Source organism: Halichoerus grypus, chromosome 12 (assembly GCF_964656455.1).
Source record: "Halichoerus grypus chromosome 12, mHalGry1.hap1.1, whole genome shotgun sequence".
NCBI classification, from domain to species: domain Eukaryota; kingdom Metazoa; phylum Chordata; class Mammalia; order Carnivora; family Phocidae; genus Halichoerus; species Halichoerus grypus.
Window position 1 is genome coordinate 71,776,989 of NC_135723.1, and position 19,084 is coordinate 71,796,072.

The window sequence follows — 19,084 nt, forward strand, 5'->3', positions numbered from 1 at the left end:
ATGTAAAGCTTAAGAAGCCATTGTGTTGTAAGCCCTCCTTGATGTGCCTTATTTAGATCTGCATAGTAAATCAAGGAAAGTAAATAACAAGGCAGCAGATGGAAGCTTGGAGATAAGGCCAGTGAACAATTGTATTTGTATTTTGTTATGATGTTGACAGGAGCTAAAATTCACTAATCTAGTTCAACTGATCTGCATTTCAAAGAAATCTCATTTAGCAGCAACTTGAAGGTTTGTAGGATAAAGTTCTTTTATTGCAGCTTTTATTGCATTCTTTGCTAATTTATCTGGTCAAGATTTAGCCTTGCTTACTTAAAGCTGCAAGCATGTTACAAGGAGTCTTAAATACTATGAAAGCATTAATGTCTAGACTATAAACTGAAGGTAATTACATATCCAGCGCTGAATAGGGTACATTTAGAAAATACTGTTGTCCAAACTCAATTGTCAGGGCAATATAGATAAGGTAGTCTTTTTTTCACCCCCTCTACTGCTTGTTTGGGCTGAGATTTTTTTTTTTTTCCACTTCATAAATAAGCTAATATACAATCCACTACTCGGAAATTGTGCATAAAATGAGTAGATATCCTTGAAATGTGTTTCTATTGATGCTGATATTGGTTGTGCCCTTTTGAGAATGGAAGATTATTAGTTTTGGAAGTGTGATATCCTTATTTGACTCTGCAGTTATAAACGTGTATATAATACATAAGTGAAGTGTGTTTAATATGAGTTTTAATGTGTTGTAATAAGCGTGCTCTGTAGACCACAAGTACAAAGAATATTGGTATTTTCTAACTGATAGATGTTATTTATATGTATGATTATATATGTTTATTTAATGGAAATTGGTTATTTTGAAATACAGTTAGAGAAAGTAAATATTTTTTGTGTATATTTATGTATTAACTAAATTTTGAGTAAGTTTGGCTTGCATTGGTTCTGAAAGGAAAGACTACTGGATTAGGACAGTTAAACTGAGCTCAAGTCCCATCTGTGCCACCTACACTCTCTGAAATCTTAGATAAATTACTTTCTTCTGTGAATGTCTCCTGTAAACTATGGAGGGGTGGGGCGAGCCAGTGACAAAAGAAGTCTTCAGAAGATCCTGGTCATTCATTGATAGCTCATTTTATGTCAGGCATCATGCTTGACCCAAAGTTTATGTAAGTAAGTTCTCTTCCCTAAAATAACTCAGGTGTGTCTATTCCATTTTCTGAAATTTACTGCTAATCAAAGTAGAATTTGGAATATAATTTTGTACTTTTTCTAACTCTAAACCACACCTTGGGTGACCCCAGATTTGTTGGGTATACTGGTTTTGATTTTACTTTCCATGAAAGGCAGAGGATTACTTCAGCAGTCTTTATAGAGAGATTTATTTTATCATTTAAAATATGTTGTCATATGACAGAATTTTCACCAAAAACCTGTAATTTTGTTTTGAGTTCTAAATTTTAATGTTGATTTAGAACTTCAGAGCGGGTATTTAAAACCAAATATTTTATTTGACTACCTTAGTATGGTTTGTCTAAATGTGTTTTCTACAGAATATGTCAAATTATGACTTGGTAGTTCTCCATGACACATTTTTGACAGGCTTTTTTAGAACTTGAAAACAATGGTAGTGAAAATTATTAAAAATTATTTCTAAGAAAGACACAGATGAATAGACATATTCTCTGTTTTCAGTAGTTTTTAATTACGTGCGAGAAATCAGATCTATGGATAGATGGTAGATTAAGTGAAGAGTTTTCAACAGGAGCTGGTGAGAAAATGCTATGTGGGTTGATTACTTCTGGCTAAGAAAGTAAGGGAGTACTTCATGGAGGTGATGGTAATTGAATTGAGGCTTGAAAGGTATAGCACAATTTGAACAAATAGAATTTGAGAAAGACATTCTAGATGGAGCAAATTGAGACTTTAAAGGCTGATAAAGGCAAGCATGAAATGTTTGGTTCTGTTCTGGAATGTAAGGGAGACTAAGAGGAGTAATATACGGGAGAGGCAGATTAGATGCTATGATGAAGGGCCTTAGATTTCAGGCTAAGAAGTTTTGGTTTATTTGGTAGATATTGAGGAACCCCTCCTGTTAAATGACACTAATTGACACGCTAGTAAGAAAAGGTGCCAGGGAAATATTTGCATGATTTGAAGTGAAATTTATTGAATTTAGGTATTGATGTGTTTTAGTCTTCCACCCATGTCAGTCTAAAAGATTATAAAAACATATATTTGGAAAACCTTGTCAGATATGGTGTATTCTGCAAATATTAATGGTTGGAGAAGTGTTTGAAGATATTTGGTGGATATGAGGGTTATGAATTTGAAATTGTCATTGGAGAAACAGGAAGAGGACTATCATTGTAGAGGTGGAAGAGACATTGTTTTTAGAATGCTTTATAGAGACATCTTTTGGTATATATTTAAGAAAACTTGAGTACTCTTGAGTAAAGAGAAGGTTTGAGATACAATTCTGAAGATATATAGGCCATTATTAATTTGAAGAAGGGTCAGAACCAGAATATTCAAGTGAAGATGTTTAAGAGGCAGCAGAGGATAAAGAGCTGAGTCAAAGAGAGAATGGAAAATTGCACTCACAGGCTGTTTTAGATAATGAAATTAAATAGCAAGCATTTCTTAACATGTAAATGGATTATATACCAGAAGATGTTTTACTGGTTGGTCACAACACAGACCATACTTTCTTTAAGAAACCATGTTATACATGGCTTTTAGATCATAGGCTAGCCCTTCAATTTGACCGTGATGTCAAAAAGGGGTGGTCCATCACCCTTATAGAGCTTGCAAATATTATTTGTTAATATTTATCATTTTAAAAAAAAATATGAAACTTGTTAAATCTTAAAAATTAAATCTTTCTCTCTATGTCTCTGTCTCTCTCTCTCACATACACACATGATTTTCCAGCCTCTCTTGAAGACTAAGCCTGCATTCCTACACAACAAATGAAGTAGCAAATACAGTCATCTGACGGGGGTTAAAAACCACCTCTTTGGAGACTTTACCACAGAACCCTACAATTTTGTTTTCTCTTGCACCTGGCTGCTTAATAGTTTTATTTTTGGTTATTTTATGAAAACATGTATTTGGAAAATGTTGTCAGGTTGGGTGTATTCTGCAAAGATTAATGGTAAGAGAGTTGTTTGAAGATATTTGATGGATGCAATGGCGATGAATTTGAAATTGTCACTGGAGAATTGGGAAAAGGACTGTCATTGTAGAGGTGGAAGAGACTTTATAGAATCATTGGTACATATTTAAGAGAACTTGATTGCTCTTTTGTGAGTGATATTTTTTGATCCTCATGATGTATTTTTCTACCATATTATTCTTTCTAGTAATATTTGTCTTGAAACCTAACCACTGCATGCAATAATTTTTAGAAATGAGACATGTTTGAATTACAAATGAAATAGCAGGAATAGATTCCCTATCATTCTAGTAGGCTTGGATATCCCCCCTTGCCTTCTGTTGCCTGTAAATCCTCTGCAGGACTTCATTCTTCATTCCCTCCTTAACTGTTGTTGGTTGTTTCCTTGGGCTAGAAAGAATATTATCAGATTTACATTTCAGAAACCAAACAAAAAAGTAAAAAACTTAGATTGTATTGTGGAGTGTGGGTTAGAGGGAGTTAAGACTGGAGGAAGGAGATTGTATATTCAGTAGGAACTTTAAATATGGGGATCACGAGACAGGTGTGGACTGGATATATACATTTGGGAATCATTAGCAACAAGTAGAGGTTAATGCTGGAAGTTGAGTGCCTGTTAAGAACAGAAGAGGAGGGGCACCTGAGTGCTCAGTCAGTTAAGCATCTGCCTTCGGCTCAGGTCGTGATCTCAGGGTCCTGGGATCAAGTCCCGCATCGGGCTACTTGCTCAGTGGGGAGTCTGCTTCTCCTTCTCCCTCTGTCCTTCCCCCAACTCTTGTTCTCTCTCTCAAATAAACAAATAAAATCTTTAAAAAAAAAAAAGAACAGAAGAGGAGTAGAATGAAGTCGTGGGAAAAGTGACATTGAGGAGGTAGCTCTAAGAATAGGAACTAGCAGACACTGCAAAAAGGTCTGAAGGGTAGGAAAGGAATCCAGAAAGAAAATCTCCCTGTAAGCCAAAGGGAGAATTTTAAGAAGGAAGGAGTGAAAAATAAGCTGAGTGAATGAGAGAAGTTCAGCAAACCAGGAATTAAGAATTCACATTTGGATTTGTCAGCTTAGGAGGTGATTCCTATGCTGATTATAAAATGTTTAACTTCTAGGACATGAGGATTTAGTAAACCTTTGACCATCTGTGTGAATTTGTTAATGTGAAAAGAATGGAATCTTGTTTATTCTAATCCCAACCAAATACTTTTGTCACATCATAGCATCATGGAAAAAAAGAAAAACAAAAATTTTTTGATAAAAGGAAATAATCAAATGATGAATGAATAATAAATTAATGATACTTTTAGTGAATATATAAAGTTATCATCTAAACTGGGATGCTTTTAAGAAGGAAAGGGATAACTATGAATAATTGTAATAAGTATGAATCTCACCTATCCCAGGTAATGAAGGAGGAATGCTCACCTTGGTTATAGTTCAGGTTTATTGAGCTAGCTATGTGCCAGACACTGAGATGAGTTCTTTACCAGTTCATATGATTTAATGACTAAGGTTTTGGTTGCCAGCATTAATAATTCTGTCTTTGTATATTCTGCATTTACTGACAAAAATGCTATATATAATTTTGATGACCTTATAGAACTTAACTCTTTATTTAAAAAAAACCCACAAAATTTGGTAAATACAGTACACCAAATTATGTCCTAGGGAATGGAGAAATGAAGATGATTAATACATGATTCTCATTGCTAATGATCTACCAGTGTAATTGAGAGAATCTGAGGACAAAATTCAGTATAATGTGGTAAAGTGTCATGATGATAGTATAGTTTGTGAAGGCCACAACTTGTATTTTATACATTATGTCCTGTCTTTTTTAAAGTTAAATTTATAGTGTATTTGAACTTTGTAAGGTAGAGTTTGCTTTTTGTTAAAAAAAAAAGAAAAATTCACCAATGGAAAAGACAAGGTATAGCTAATTGTATGTTTAAGTGGGGTTTTCTCTACCATGGAAGCTATGTTCTGTGTATGTGCACACTGTGTGTGTGTGTGTGTGTGAGAGAGAGAGAGAGAGAAAGAGGGAGGGAGGGAGAGAGATCAGTTCTATATCACAAAGGGATACATTTCCGTATCTATAATGTAATTTTAGCCACACTCAAGCTATATTCTGTGAAGGGTCTGGCATATTTCTCTGACACATCTGGTAGATATGTGTGGCATTAATTAGCATAGGTATTGCTATAAATGACATGTCAGTCCAGGACAACAAAAAGTATTTGTTGCTGATGTCAATCATTCATCCTTTGTCAGTTCAAAAGGCTTCCCTAAAGGAATGCACATTGATCTTCACTGATCCAAAATACAGCAAAATCATTTCTGTGTTCTAGAAACAAAAGTGGAACTACCTATGTTTGAAAAGCCATATGGAGATATTCATACAGAAAGTGCATGTTTATAAATTTGAGTAGTAAGACTGTTAAATTAGATCAAGATTAATTGAATCTTTTGAAAAGAAAACAGCAGTTTTCTGTAATCCTAATCTAGTCTTGAGTGTTTTCTTCCTTGGAGCTTTAATTTTTGGTAGCCTAATTTGTATTTTTGTTTCACCTTGAAATAATTTTGAGGTATGCCAAGTAAATGATTGCAAGTATCCCTTACAATGATTAAAAACAAAGGTGATCACACACATATCAATCCATGACTATATTGATGGCTTAAAGAGGTACTCTTCTGTCTACATATATCTGTTTTTTTTATTTGGCTATTCTGATAGAGATATCAATTGACTTTGTTTACTATAATCCCATCACATTTATCTTTTTGTAATAATAATCACAAGTGTAATACTCTTAAATTTCTAAGCAAAAACTGGCTTTAAAAAAGGACATATTCCCCCCAAAACATCTATATTTTATTTCCAATTTTTCTCCAAAAGTTCCCCCTACATTCTAATTTATTATTTAATGGAAAGCAATATGAATGACTTTAAGATAAGGCAAGAGAGTGTGGTCTAGGGTATGGTACAGTTGAAGACATTTATCTTAATATTTCATTTTAATGAGGCAGAAAATATCCATTATTAGAAAACTATAATTTGATAAAATTTGTAGAATACAATTAATTCTCTTAAAATTATGAATGTTCATACCACCAAAGGGCAGATAACCACATGTCACACTTCTGTGTCCTTGTAAAGGTAGTATGTGTTACATTTTTACGTCTTACAGATTTGCTAGAGAATTAACATGAAATGGGATTTAGGATGTACCCATGTTATATCCTTTAATTTGATCAACATGCTTTGTTTAAATAGCAGTTCCTAACCTTTGTACCATCTTTAAAATTTTCACTCCAGGTCTCTTGCCCTGCCTACAGATCCTCTGCTATCTGTTTCTAGTCTGTCTCATGCTTTTGAAATCATCTTTTTTTATTATTCCATTAAAATTTTTAAAAATGGATTTTCCTTTACACTTTTCTAATCATCCTGTAATTCTTTAGCTCTAAGACATTAAAATGAATGAGTAAAAATATTTGATACCTAATCGTCTCTGCCAGTCCATTCAAACTCATGGATTTGCAAAATTATGTTAAAGTCTTTTAAAAATACATTTGAGTAGGCTTTTGTAGTCATTTGGATTTTGAATATTAATTTTCTCTTGCTATGCTGCTTAGCCATAAAAATGAAAAAGAAGATAGATGTGGGTTTCTTTTAGTGGTGTTAATTTAAAGTACTTGATTTATTTATTATAATATTCAACAATGGCAATTCCTATTTTCTCTGTTCACATCAGATCCAACAGAAAATAATGAGAAGCCCCCACCCACCAGCACAGTAAGAAAAAGTTTGATGCATTTTGTAATAATTGATTAAAAGTATAATTTCCCCCTAGATCAAACAAATAATAGAAGTCTGTTGAAGCTTTGTCCTGACCTATTCTGGAAGTAGAAGAATACCCTGGAGAAAGGAGCATTGTAAGCACAAAGAATAAGACTCCTCAATCCTGGGAGAGAGAATTAAAGTCTAACCCTCCAAATGTAAGTCATCTGTACTCTATTTTCCATCCCTCAGTTTTTGTGGCTGTTCAGGTATTAGTAGAAAAATATGTGATAAAAATATTTGGATTTTTTTTCTGTACAAAATATACAGATGTTTTGGTTGGTAACTTTAAATTCCTATTTGTGTTAACATTTTCTAAATAGTAACATAAGGTAATGCTTTGCAATAATAATATTTAATGCAAAATGGATTATTTTTAATTTTATCTTCTGGAAGAGAACTGTTACGAATTTTGAGAGTATTCTGATGAAAAAAGGTAACTTGCTTTGATTTAATATTTGCAATTGTGCCATCATAATCCCTTTTTGCTCTAAACTTTCTTTTCTTTTATATTTCTTTATATCTGAGAATAAGACTATCTTAATAAATCTATTTAAATCCACCTTCCCGTAAGAGAGACATTAAGTCCTTTTTTTTCACTTTGCATAGTGAAACTGAATTGGAATGAATTTGTATCCATAATCCACTATAAAAATATATAAATTTTGTCAGCTCAGTGTACTTGGAAAGACTGATTCCCTATCTTGTTAGAAAGAACTTAAAAGATGTGTTTTTGTGATTATATAGAAAGACAGAATTCAGTTGCTGTTTAGAAATTGGTAGAAAGAATGATAATCAAAGGCAATACTTGTTTTAGGAAAATTATTTGGAAGAAATTTCTTGGCAATCACGACTTTTATCTGAAAAGTTACTTAGTGCATCATCCTTGTGATAAGGCACTTGATATGTAATATAGTGGCTTAACTGCCAGAAATTTGACTTTTGCTTAACAGTTGATAACCCTTTTCATTCTTTGGTGAAAGAATCAGTGAAAGAGTATTGTTTTGATTTTTAAAAGTCTGAACCATGAAAATCAATACTTACTAGAGTTGAATACAACCAAATTATACGTTTCCCCACCCCAATTATCTTAAAAATTGAAACATGAATTTTTGTAGGTTTTGAATGTGATATTCTTATTGATACAGCATCTGACAAAGTTGTCAAAGTAGTCTGCAGTAAGAAATCTTCATAATTTCTAGGTTCACATTTAGTCTTTTGTTTAGAACGTCTGATAGAGCCTTGAAACTCTGTGGCCATTCCTAACAGTCTATAGTTGTGAGTTAGGATTTTTTAATTTAGCAGAAACCATGTATAAAAAAAAGAAACTTTTTGGTTATGGTCTTAGATACTTAGTTCTAAATTTTTCTATCATTGAACTTGATAGAGATGCCTTGGAGAAACACTACAAACATTATTATTCCTTTCACTGATATGAAACAATTGCTCCTCATTTATAACTTTAATATTTGTTATTGAAAAGTATGACAAAACTTTTAAGAAGTTATTTAAATTTGATGAGTGAGTAGTGAATTCTTATTTACAAGTTTGAGGTTGATGAAGGATTGGAAAATGTTACTGTTTACAGAAAACTTTTGCTGATCCTCTGCTCTACAGCAATGCAAATAAAGTATAGCAACAGTAACATGGTTGAATCCCATAAACATAATGTTGAGTAAAAAAAACCTAAAACATGTATGTATGATTTCTTCTTTATAAAGTTCCAAAACTAGACTATAGTGTTTAGGATGCAAGAAATGATTACAACAAAATTAAAGATAATAGTTAAATTCTAGGTAGGTGATAGAAATTGGGGTGGAGTTTCTAGGAGCTTCTGGTGTGTCAGCTACATTCAGTTTTTTCACTAGGCTGGTGTTGCATGGATATTTATGCTATGAAAAGCCATTAATGAAAAGCTAGGTGTGTCTCTGCTAATATCAGGTATAAGGCAAGGATGTCCTTACCATTCCTATTTAATATTATACTGGAATATACTTAATATTATACTGGAAATCCTAGCTAAGGTAGTAAGATAAGAAAAGGAAATAAAAGGCATATAGATCGGGAAGGAAGAAATACAACTATTTGCAGATAACATGATAGTCTATTAAAAAATCTCAAAGAATCAACCAAAGAAAACCTCCTATAACCAATAAATGATTTTAACAAGGTTGCAGAAAACAAGATTAATATACAAGTCAGTTGCTTTCCTATGTACCAGCAATGAACAACTGGGATTTGAAATTAAAAATACATAAAGTTTTTTTACCATTATATTAGCACCAACAAACCTGAAATCCAGGTATAAATCTAATTATATGTATATATATAATATAAATTAGGAAAACTACAAAATTCTGATTAAAGAAAATCAAAGATCTAAATAAATGGGGAGATATTCCATGTACCTGGAAAAACATACACAATATATGATTATAATGTCATGTCTTCCTTTCTTGAGCTATATATTCAACATAATCCCAATAAAATCCCAATTATTTTGTGAATATTGTTAAACTGATTCTTAAGGTTATGTGAAAAGACCAAAGACCATAAATAGCCAATATAATATTGAAGAGGAGCAAAGTTAGAGGACTACGCTCCCTGACTTCAAGACTTCGTATAAAGCTACAGTAATCAAGACAGTATGATATTGATGAAAGAAAAGACAGATCATTGGAATGTAAAAGAGAGCCCAGGAATAGACTTCACAAGTATAATCAACTGATGTTTGACAAAGGTACAAAGGCAATTCAATGGAGAAAGGACAGTCTTTTCAAAAGTGGTACTGCAACAATTGGACATTCATATGCAAAAAAATCTAGACTCAAAACTTTTACAAAAATAAATTCAGGGTGGGTCATGGAGCTAACTGTAAAATGCAACATTATAAAACTGTTGGAAGATAACATAGAAGAAAATCTAAGTGGCCTTGAGTTTGGAGATGATTTTTTAGATAAAATGGCAAAAACACAATTCATGAAAGAAAAAATTGAAAAATTGGACTTCAATAAAATGAAAAACTTACACTCTGAGGAAAACGCTGCTAAGAGAATGAAAAGACAAGTCACAGACTGGAAGAATATATTTATAAAACACATGTCTGATAAAAGATGTGTATCTAAAATACACAGAGAACTCAACAATAAGAAAGCACATAATTCAGCTAAAAAGTGAAGTTTTAGAGTTAATGAAAGAAGATACAGAGATGGCAAATAAGCATATGAAAAGATGCTCAACATTTATTTCACTAGGGAATTGCGAATTAAAACAATGAGATACCACTACATACCTATTAGAATGGCTAAAATCCAAAACACTGACAATACCAAATGCTGTTAGGGATGTAGAGCAACAAGGACTCTGATTCATTGTTGGCAGGAATGCAAAGTGATATAGCCACTTTGGAAAACAGTTTTGCAGTTTACTATGAAGCCAAACATGTATACAATACTTACCATGTAATCTAGCTATTGCACTACTCGGTAATTACCCAAATGAGTTGAAAACTTATGTCCACATAAAAATTTGCAGAACAATATTTATAAAAGCTTTATTCCTAATTGCACAAACTTGGAAGCCACCAGGATGTCCTTCAGTTGGTGAATGAATAAACTAGCTGTGATACATACATTCAATGGACTATTCAGTGATAAAGAGAAATGACCTATTAAGCCACAAAAAGACATGGAGAAACGTAAATGAATGTTACTGAGTGAATGAAGCCATCTGTAAAGGCTACATACTGTATGATTCCAACTATTTGACATTCTGGAAAAGGCAAAACTATGGAGACCAAGAAAAGATCAGTGGTTTCCAGGGTTGAGGGGAGGGACTGATGAATAGCTGGATTTTTTTTATTTTTATTTTTATTGTTTTTTTGAATAGGTGGATCTTTAGAGTAGTAAAACTGTTCTGTATAGTAATGTAAGAGTGGATACGTGACATTATGTACGTCAAAGAGCTGTACAACACTAACAGTGAACCCTAGTGTGAACTCTGTACTTTAGTTAATAACAGTGTTTTAATATGAGTTCATCAGTTATAGAAAATGTACCATGCTCTAATGCAAGATGTTAATAATAGTAGAAACTTTATGTATTCTGCAGATAGGGAAGAGAATGTATATGGGAATTCTGTACTTTCTGCTATAGTTCTCTGTAAATATAAAACTGCTCAAAAAATTTTAGATAATTTTTTGCAAGTCTAATATAATTAAAAAAATTAAAAAGCAGTCTCAATGATTCTGTTAATTAGAATTCTGAGAAAAAGTAAGATAATTTCAGATTTGATCTATCGACACTGAATATTCAAAGTTAAAAATATATAATTTAAAATCAGTATTTTGTGATCTCACAAAGCAGTGTGTTTTATTTGGGGGAAGTGCTAATGTCCATAAAGGGAGTCTTCTATACTTGAATACATTTAGTAACTTTTTATGACAATTTATTTATGTAGCATAAACTTGTCTTTAAGATAGACATTTCAGTTTTGATTTTAAAAATATTTTTTTTCACTAATATAACCCAACCTCATTCTGTAATAATGAAATACTCATCTTTATTAAGTTGTTCATAGCTTCTTTCCTTACATTTTAATGCATTTTATGCAGTGGTCTATCATCCTCAGAAATGCTTTTTTTTTTTTTTTTACTTAAGTGGGACTTTAATTTGTTAATTTTAACATTAGTATGTTGTAAAAGAAATGGAAAACACAGATGCTCTTTGTATTCCTTTTTTGAATACAAATTTTCAAATACAGATTCAGTTTAAAAATACCAGATACAGACTTTTTCCTAGTCCCTTTTTAATTTTTCTTTCCTTTCTTCTTTCTTCCCCTCTTCCTCTTTTTTCTTTCTACTTTCTCCTTTCTCTCTCAGTATATTCTGTTGTTTAATTTCTCAAGGAGTGAATATTATCTTATTTAACTAGTTGACATTAACAGAAACCAGGAATTTATTATTCATAAAAAATGAAATAGAAAAATCCCCCTTTTCTTCAGATTCTGGATATAGCTAGGCTCAACACAAATGTCTAGGGAGAATGCATCTGTTGCTATTGCATTTTTTTTTTGTTTCTCTGAAAACTTGGCATTTGTAATATATCTATGATTTTGATTTGTCTTGGCCAAAACCCAGATTACCAAGGAATTACATTTTGAACATATTCAACTAAGAATTATCTTTGTAGCATCTTTTCCTTTGCCATATTGAAATTTTGGGAATAAAATCAGATTTTGTTTCAGAAACCAGCTATGTTTCTTCATAGTGCCAGAATGATTTTTTTTTTTTAAGTTAAAGAGACACAAAGCAATACTTAAAATCTAAAACTTATTTTAAGCATACCATGTAGGAAAGAGTCCTATTTTTGCATTTGACAGACCTGGGTTCAAATGTTTGCTCTGCCATGTAATTTTTTATAGTGATCTTGGGTAAGTTTGGTATGTGAGGAAAAAAAAAATTTCTTTATAGGGTTAGATGAAGATTAAATCACCAAACACAAAAAATACCTGCACATAGCTGGTAATTAATGGTAGTGGTCTCTGTCTTGCTTATTTTCATATATGTAGAAGTGTGTGTATAAATAAATGTGTATGTATGTTTATATGTATGTATGTGTTTATATACATATATGTATATTTATCTCTGTGTTTCTCTTTCTTTTTCTCTATATCCATCTATGTAGCTCTATCTCTATATACAGTAATGTGCAATATGTAGTCATTTATTTCACTTATTAAGTTCTGAAGCAGAGCATTCTTCTGGAAAGGATGTAGTTCTGGAATTTAGGAAATATGAATTCTGTCACCACATGGAAATATTTAAAGACTTATTATTTCTTTGTGTCCTAGTATTTCCATAACTTTATAATAATCTACCTAGAATGTTTATAATGTTTTAAAAGATCGAAAGAATATGTTTCCTTTATAAATACCCAGCAGACAACAGAAGAATTCTTTTTAAATCTCATTTAATGTGTAATTCAGAGAATGATGTATTAGTACATCTTGATTGGAGTTCAAAAAGATGTGCATTGGTCAGTTTGAGAAGATATATGGGAATATGGAAACTAAAATAACTTATTAATATCTGAAAAGAGACATGTCAGTTTTAACAAGACAAAAAAATGCAAGGTGGGAGTTGAGTCTTTCTGCAAAATAGACATTTGCTATGATTTAGTTTTCACTAAATAGCAAGGCACCAGTTTCTTGGGGCAGCTCTTTGTACAACTGTCTCCGTAACTGATCTGAATCTTTGTAGAGTAGAAATGCAACAAAATAAAGTGTTAACTCTCCATATTCTCTTACAATAGTGTAGACTTTTTAGTAAAAGCAACTGTTAATATCTTAAGAAAGTAGCTCATATATCTTGCCTGAATATCTTACCTGAAGTTGTGTCTTGTGACTTCTGAATGACTACCTTAAATCTTAACTAATAGCTGCTCTCAGACACTCAAAGAAGGGTTGTAACAAAGAACAATGCTTAAAGAGGCAGGAGTGAAATTTCTCAGGCTAAGTATTAAGAATGAAAGCCTGACCTGTTGTTCTGAAGTGATTATTATTTTTTTAAAAAAGCAAAAAAACTAGTTCAAACTTGTTTTCCCTATACCTCTTTATATTTTAAAGACAAGATGGTGAGAGCAAAACTTCTTGTTTAACCCAAAGTGGTTGGTAGCCTCCAAATCCATTTGAAAGACCAGTTAGTGACACATTGAATCCACTTCCAAGTTAATGATGCAAAATTATATCTGGGACAAGGGCCTCAGTATTCCTGGGATGAATACCTTCTTTTAGTGGGTCTGTCAATGATCTAGTTTTGTAGAGTTGACAGTTCTCCCCATGCAACCACTATTACTTATGTGCCCCATTTTGATTATAGCCCTGTGGAACAACATAAAGGAGCAACAAAGTGGTCTTGGATCAGGTATCAAAGAATAGTTTGAAGGTGTATGTTCTCCACAGATAGGATCTAAAGGTCATTTCTGCTGGACTTTCTTAAATGTTTAATGATTTTATTATTGAACAACTTAAAAGACTGAAATTCTCTTTTGGCAAATCAGAGTATACCTTTTTTTTCTATACATGGGCCATATTTTAGGTTTGTCCAAAAGGCATTACATTTATTAAGACTTAATACTTTTTCCTAAAGTAAACATCCATCAGCCATGTCAGATAACTCAAGCTGTATGAAAACATTTGTTAATCTGCTGATCTGGGCAAATTTGTTAAGAATGCTTTTCACTAAAACATATTTTAAGTATTCTCTTTACTCCAGAATCCAAAGTGATAGCTTTCTTTAAGATTTTTATTTTAAAATATTGTAAACATTCAGAAAATAACACAATAGGCACCCACATATCCAAATTGGAGATGTTAATATCTTGTTATATTTCTTCAGATTTCACTCTTTTTAAGAAATACAATACCACAAATATAGTAAAAGCTATGTGCTTTCATCCTGTTCCTTTTTCTCTCTCTAAAGGTATTTACTACACTGAAGTTGGTGTTTATCTATATTCTTACACTTTTGTTTTCTTTTTTGTTTTTAAGGTGGTTTTTTTTGTTTGTTTGGTTGGTTTTTTTTGAGAGAGAGGCGGGGAGAGGGGTAGGGGGAGAGAGAGAATTTCAAGCAGACTCCACACTGAGTGCAGAGCTGGACGTGGGGCTCCATGTTACAACTCTTGAGATCATGACATGAGCTGAAATCAAGAGTCAGCCACTTAACCGACTGAGCCACCCGGACGCCCCACACTTTCGTGGGGTTTTTTTGTGATTTTAAAATTTATGCAGCTGGCATCATATCAAGTCTGCCCTTCTGAGAAATTTTTTCTTTCAAAATTATATTTAGAGGACCTACCCATGTTGATATATACAGGTCTGATTTTTTAGTTTTTTTAAAGTAAGCTTTTATTGATACATATATACAACATACATACATACATACATACATATATATATAGTACATTTATGATTTTTGCAGTTGTGCAATGAAAATTGCAAAAATCATAAATTCCATCTCAATGAGTTTTCATAGAATGAGTGCATCCGTGTAACTAGTACCTGGCTCAAGAAATAGCACATTACCAGTACTATAAAAGCCTCCCCATCCTCCACCAGGGAAACCTTATCCTGACCTCTCACAACATAGATGAGTTTTGTCTGTTTTTGAACTTTATGTAAATGGAATAATTTAGCATATAGTCTTTTGTGTCTGGCTTCTGTTTTTCATACTAGGTTTACGAGCTTCCTCCATGTTAGTGTGTTCATCTAGGTATTCCATTACATGAATATGCCATTGTTTATTTCCATTTTGGGACATTCAGGTTGTTTTCTTGTTTTTAACTATGAGGCATAATACTACTCTGAAGACTGGTGTACATGTCCTTGACATATTATGTGCGTCTTTGTAGCTAGGAGTAGAATTGTTGTATGACAGGATATCTACATCGTAATGTCAATCCAGTGTCTGTATCGTAGGTTATCTGTATCGTAGTGTCTTCCTTAGCAGAAAGCGGTCTTCTAAAATAGTTGTCACAGGGGCGCCTGGGTGGCTCAGATGGTTGAGCATCTGCCTTCGGCTCAGGTCATGGTCCCAGGGTCCTGGGATCAAGCCCCGCATCCGGCTCCCTGCTCTGCGGGAAGCCTGCTTCTCCCTCTCCCACTCCCCCTGCTTGTGTTCTTGCTCTCACTGCCTCTCTCTGTCAAATAAATAAATAAAATCTTTAAAAAAATAAAAAAAATAAAAAAAATAAAATAGTTGTCACAGTTTACCTTCTCACCATCATTGTATGGGAGTTCGAGTTGCTCTATATCTTGCAACACGGAGGTTGTCTTTTTCCATTTTTGCTGTTTTGTTGGATAATAGTTAATTAGTTTTAACTGCTTTATAACATTCCATGGTTTGAATAATGCATGCTTACTTTAAAATCCTTTCCTTGGTAGATGAACAATTTGTTTTTCATTTTTTACCATTTCAAACAGTATTATAGTGAATATATCTGTATATATCTCTTCATGCACATGTTTGAGAGTTTTGCTAAGGTTATAACTTGAAGTAGCATGTCTGAGTTTAATAATGCCGTGTATTTATTTTTTCCATAGACTTCTATATTTCTCGCTAATGGGGTTATACTATGAAGTGATAATTTTAGTTCTATTATAAATCATACTCATCAAGTACAGAGAATAAATGTTGCTTATTTAAAAGGCATTATGTGAACTTAATATCCTAGAATTTGGGGTAATATTAGTGGGGAGAGATGAAACATGCTGCACAGCACCTGGCATATAGATTAAATAAAGCTTCCATTACCATTTTCACTGTTAAAATTACTCATGATTATATTGCTATAAAATGCTCATTCTAACCTCCATGCAATTCATGTAAATTCTCCCACCATCCATTTAAAGGTAGCTTCTTTCAATCTTTGAAATTTCTTTCTTTACTGGAGTTTTATTTTTCCTGCATACTGGAGTCATTGAATCCATTTGATCTTGATTTTTGATTACCCAGCTGCATATATACTGAGCTAGTTTGGGAAGTTTATATAATTTGAAAAGTTTATATAATTTGATTAATAGATTTACACATTTGTGACATTCTTACTGAAGATTTGATCCTGAGCAAAATGGTGATGTGGAGCCCAAATTTGCTTTATTGTTCCCATTGAGATTTATGAAAATAACATGTATTTTTATAATTTTATATTTTCTATTAGAGGTAAGAACAGAGTCAATGTTAGTAGAATGACCAAAGCAAGACCTTTAATTTAGATTTTTGAATTTGATACTGTCAGTGAGGTGGGTCAACATTTGTCTCAAAGAAAGGAAACTAATTAGTTTATTTGTTGCCATTACTTTTTTTTCTTACAATTTTCATTTCTCTCATGGCGATTTTTTCCATGATCCTTAATTAGTCTTGATCTAGTCGACCCCTAGTTTCTTTCTTCAAATGAGAAATGCGTATTGCTATACAGAATCTCTTTTAGTCACTATTTATCCCTCTTGTTCATCATGGACAGCAACGCTGTTTTCACTAGCAAATGTGTTTTGAATTAACAAACCAAACTTTAACTCAAAAATCCCATGTTTATTTTTCAGAATAAAATTGTACAGGTTAATTTTATCTAAGAACTCAATTTTTGCCAGTTTCTTAATTTTTCAAAATCTTTTATACTTAACTGCTTACTAGCAGGCTAGTGCAAAAGGCAATTTTGGTTTTGTTGTACAGTTTTAAGGTAACATTTCTATTGCATTCCTGTTTTTATGAATATTTTCTTACGGTTAAAGTGAATCTGGGCGCCTGGGTGGCTCAGTTGGTTGAGCGACTGCCTTCGGCTCAGGTCATGATCCTGGAGTCCCTGAATCGAGTCCCGCATCGGGCTCCCTGCTCGGCGGGGAGCCTGCTTCTCCCTCTGACCCTCCCCCCTCTCATGTGCTCTCTCTCTCTCTCATTCTCTCTGTCTCAAATAAATAAATAAAGTCTTTAAAAAAAAATTAAAAAAAATAAAGTGAATCTGAATTTGAATTTATCAGTTTTTACTATTTCAAATCTAGGTATATTTGTATCTACATAGATCATGAATTGAGGCGGTTTAAGATATAATTTCTCAATAGTTTCATTATAGAGTTGAATGCTAATGTATATGCTTTTAAAATGCAAATACCTGAAAAGAGTAATTTTTGTTGTCCACTAGATTTTAAGAATCAGTGTCTAAGGCATTTCCACTTTCATTATTTCCATGCAGTATTATATAAAATCCTGTATGCTTTCTTCAGCCCTGTGTCCCCAGTGCACAGAGTGGGGTTGGTATACTGTCCCCATTTAATAAATGTTTGGAGAGTGAACTGCTTTTAAGTGTTCTTTTTCAGAAAAGGACATTTTCTCTTTACCCTGCACTACAAAGTGACTGGTAGCCTTCTACCTTGAGGTGCATAGTCTTTGGAAGACTATGTTGAAATGAATATGAATTATAATGGCTGAGCAGTTAACATCCTTTAAGGCTGTGGTTGAAGAAAATGATCTTTGTTAAGTGAGCCAAAAATAGTTACTTTCAGTTAAAAAAAAAAAGTGCAAATAGAAAAACTATCATGTATTATGGGGGTTCTTGTTTAGCTTTTAAAAAATGTAGAAATAGAAACACTGCTAGTGTAAGTCTACTCTGAGGGAGACAGGGATGATGTCATCAGTGTTGAGAATTTTTTCTGATGTATAACTTCTGTGTGATTTCTCTTCAACTTTTTTTTACTCCTGGACCAGTTTCCTGATCTACAAGATGGAGATTGAATGATTGAATAAAGTACTAGTTGATTCCCTGACCAGCTTTCATTGAGGATCTATGCTAGACCATGTAGTACATTCAAAGATGTGTTGGCATGTTGTAGTGGATTCCACCTCTTCTCCTATGATTTTTGTCATGGGTTTATACATTTTTATTCTTGTATTGCCATTATGTTAGTATTTTGGGAAGGAATGGATATAATTGTATATGTTTAGACTGATAGGCTAAACTAGAAGTCCTTCAATGATATTATTGATAAATCTGTAGGACAGTTTTAATCACTTACCTTCCTTGAAATACTTAACACTGCTGACTGCTTCCTCCCATATCATCCCCTGTTCTCATGTCATGTTCTCTCACTTATTCCTCTTGCTAAGTCTCCTCTGTGAGTCATTTCTTTACCCACCGCTTAAATTTAGGTTTTTTCCTGTGTTCCGTCTTCACCTGCTCACTCTGTATGTACATTATTCTAGATGAACTCACTTACTCCCAAAGCTTTGAGTTTAGTGTTGGGACTCCCGCTTTTGTATTTCTAGCTTCTAATTCTCCTCTGAGTTTGAGATCTGCATCTGCAAGTACCTCCTTGATATCTGTACTTACATGTCCTATAGGAATCTATCTAAAATGAAGCTCATTGTAAGAGATGAATCACTATATTCTACTCCTGAAACCAATACTATGCTATATGTTAACTGTCTTGAATTTAAAAAAAAATAATAAAATTAATCTCATTGTCAGCTCCTGTCTCACCTATTAAAAGTATGCTCTTACAATATTTTCTGTCTTAGTGAATAGCAAGCA

The 19,084-nt window shown here is 32.9% G+C and overlaps 1 protein-coding gene across 7 annotated transcripts in view; it reads left to right on the forward strand.

Annotated features, from left to right (window-relative positions):
• The window catches only part of FOXP2 (forkhead box P2), a 548,352-nt gene that overhangs the window by 60,551 nt on the left and 468,717 nt on the right, over nt 1-19,084 (forward strand). For 6 of the 7 annotated variants that reach the window (XM_036068397.2, XM_036068383.2, XM_036068390.2 and 3 more), the window contains exon 2: nt 7,018-7,162. The exons of the other annotated variant lie outside the window; for it this stretch is intronic. The gene's annotated coding sequence lies outside the window, so the exon portion shown is untranslated. The remainder of the gene's footprint in view (nt 1-7,017; nt 7,163-19,084) is intronic. 7 annotated transcript variants of the gene reach the window in all.